Below are 3,136 nucleotides of genomic sequence, written 5' to 3' on the forward strand. Positions count from 1 at the left end.
GACACGATGGTGGACACTTCACAGAAATGCTGATAGACACACTACCGATAGCAGTGGAGTGTACCCTACATTCAGCATTAAGACTGGAGTATGAAGCAATGACTTACCGGCTAGGAGTGATTTTTACTCTCACTTATAATGCTGTAGGGCCTCATGGAAGGATGCAACAATGTGAGGTGAAATATTGGAAGATGTGCCATTTTATATAAAAATATTTTATACATCATTTGCAGCAAGCTGGGAGTTCATGTTGATCTCTCACCCCCAGCTTGAGGGGGAGTGTTGGAAGATAAGATCAAGCCCAAACAACCAAGGAAGGCCCACATATGTAAGATTATTATAAGATGGGCCACATGAACAAGAAAGGCCTACAAGATGGGCCCAATCCCATAAGAAGTAGGACCCACAATGATTACCAAGAGCTGACATCCTTATCACATCAGTTGGAAGATCAAGAAGGACTCACAAAAGTATCTTTATCTTAGGGTCACGACCAAGAAGAGTTTTAGTTTAAGTTATATTTGTCTTTTAGCAATATTGAGTTACCTAATTATGTTAGGACTTATCTTAAGTGTTAGAGTTTGGGTGTAATTGGGACAAGGTAGTTTTATTGTAATTGGACTCTACTACCTTCCTCTATTATAAATAGAGGTTCATGTACTATAATTACAACAAGTTATTGATGTCACTGAAGTATTTCACTTTTTCATAAATCCAACAAGATTCTTCATAGTGGCTCCCATATTGCTACAATGAGTCTCAATGTTGTCCAACCGTGAATCAGTTTTTTTAAAACTTACATTTGTCTCCTGAACAAAGGAAACCATGGCATCCTCAAGTGACATCTTCTTCTCGCTTGGTTGACTATCAAATCCTGGAGGAGGTTGAGGTTGCAACACATTCTTTGTATTTCCATATGACAAATTCTCATGATTTCGAAGTCCTGGATGGTAGTAATTTGGCATAGGATTACCACGATAGTTGTAGTTCCGATTGTTGATGTATTGAACTTGTTCTTGACTTGCTTCATTACTTGGAACTGACATACTTGTAGTTGCAACATATTCTGCACTTTGTGGTATCCTTTGGGTTGTCAATGCTGAAATCTGATGAGATAGAGTCGCAACTTGAGCTGAAAGGGCTGCGAATGGCTCCAATTCATGAATTCCAGTAACTTTCTTAGCCTTAGTTCTTTCATTTGGCCATTGATAGTTGTTTGAGGCCATTTATTTCAAAAGAGAAGTAGCACCCTCAGTTGTCTTTTACATCAAAGTTCCACCAAAAGCAACATCAACTATAGTTCGAGTTTGCCCATTTAACCCATTATAGAAAATTTGAACTTGCAACCAATCTTGAAATCCATGTTGAGGGCAGCGTCGAATCAAATCTTTATACCTTTCCCACGCTTCATAGAGTGACTCAAAATCATTTTACTTAAATTGACCAATCTCACTCCTGAGTTGGGTTGTTTTTGTAGGTGGAAAGAATTTAGCAAGAAACTTTTCAGCCATGTCCTGCCAACTAGTGATGCTTCCCAGTTGTAGAGATTGTAGCCAACCTCTAGCCTTGTCCCTCAAAGAAAAGGGAAACAATCTCAGTCTAATGGTATCTTCAGTAACACCATTAATCTTTACAGTATAGCAAATCTCCAAGAACATCGCAAAATGAATATTGGGATCATCAAATGGCGATCCGCTGAATTGGGCTTGTTGCACCATGCTAATCAAGGTTGGTTTGAGCTCAAAGTTGTTGGCATTAATGGTCTGGCATCTTATACCCTAGTATTTTTCATTCACAACTGGTCGTACATAATCCTTCAAGGTGCATGGCTGTGCTTCATGTTGTCCGTCAGCCATGGCTAGTATTTTATTTTTTCTTCGTGATCTAAGAGTTCTTTCAATCTCCGGATCAAAAGGAGTAATGTCACGAGATCTAGCACGGTGCATCCAACGCAAAACACACACCGGTAGAGCAAAAATAAAAATATAATATAAAAAAATAAAAATAAACTTCTAAATTCAAACAAATATTACTTTGTATCGATATTGGCAAAAAGTAAGAATAAATCAATCCTCGGCAACGGCACCAAAAACTTGATCGGTGCAAAACTGCAAGTGCACAGTATCCAAATTTTATAGTAAAGTGATGAGAATAGTATCGTCTTCAGAGATTGGTACCTTACTTTTGACAAATACCGAAATTATACTAATCTTAATTTTATCTGGAGAAGTCACTAAGATTTTTTTAATTGCAATTAAAAATAAAATAAATTCAAAGAAAAATACGCAAAGGAAAAGAAAAATGATGTTTGAAAATCAAATTAATGAGAAAGAAAATTTCTAGGAAATCGATTTCACCTAATTCCTCACTATGTTTACTCATCTAACTAATTTAATTTAATTCTTTCTGTTTATTAGCAAATCTCTAATTCATCCAAAAGACTTTGTCGATAGTCAATTGGAAATTATTCTTGTTCATCTTTTTACACAAGAGTATGCAAATTAATAAAGCAAGAAAGCAATAAGACTAATGATTTAAATACTACATAGGTTCATACAAGTCTTTCAATCTCTATATTTACATATGCCGAAATATTCAAGATCTATCCTATAATTCTCTCTTTCGATAGCAAATCATAAGATTAAAATAATCTAATTAATGGCCAGTTAACTAGAAGCAATAAACTCAGAATAAATCAGATAAACAAAGAAATAATTACTTTAAATTAGCATAAAAAATAAAGCATAGTTTGGAACTAGATTACATCGTTTTCCTAGAATAAATAAAATTAGTTCATGCTAAAAATTAAATTCAAATTAAACGAATTCGCCATAATTTTTTTGAGAATAATGGAAGGAAAATGAACATTGAAAAATACTCCTCACAAATGCAGCTCTGAGTCCCAGCGTCCTCATAGTCACAACTCGTCTTCCAAAAACACCAACAAAATATTCACTCCCTTTTTCTTCCCTCTGTGCCCGTCCATGACCCCCCTACGTGCAATGCCTGGAACTCGCTAAAAACAGATCGCTTCAAATCTGCTAACTCTTCCGTAAGATAAAAAATGAAAGGCTAAAGTTGCTCTGTTCCTTCCATAAGACCAAGTCAAAATCGCCTATTGCCTTCCACGTCCAAG

At 35.8% G+C, this 3,136-nt stretch overlaps 1 non-coding gene across 1 annotated transcript; it reads left to right on the forward strand.

The window, feature by feature from the left end:
• Positions 1 to 1,356: 1,356 nt before the first annotated feature.
• LOC137945063 (small nucleolar RNA R71) lies at positions 1,357 to 1,463 on the forward strand. The gene has a single exon (XR_011110884.1). It is a non-coding gene; the product is annotated as a small nucleolar RNA R71 (small nucleolar RNA).
• The last annotated feature ends 1,673 nt before the right edge of the window (positions 1,464 to 3,136 follow it).

The sequence above is a fragment of the Aristolochia californica genome, unplaced genomic scaffold (genome assembly GCF_029961685.1).
Source record: "Aristolochia californica isolate CCGP_79_NKW_82.1479 unplaced genomic scaffold, dmAriCali1.0.hap1 SCAF_11, whole genome shotgun sequence".
Lineage (NCBI taxonomy): Eukaryota > Viridiplantae > Streptophyta > Magnoliopsida > Piperales > Aristolochiaceae > Aristolochia > Aristolochia californica.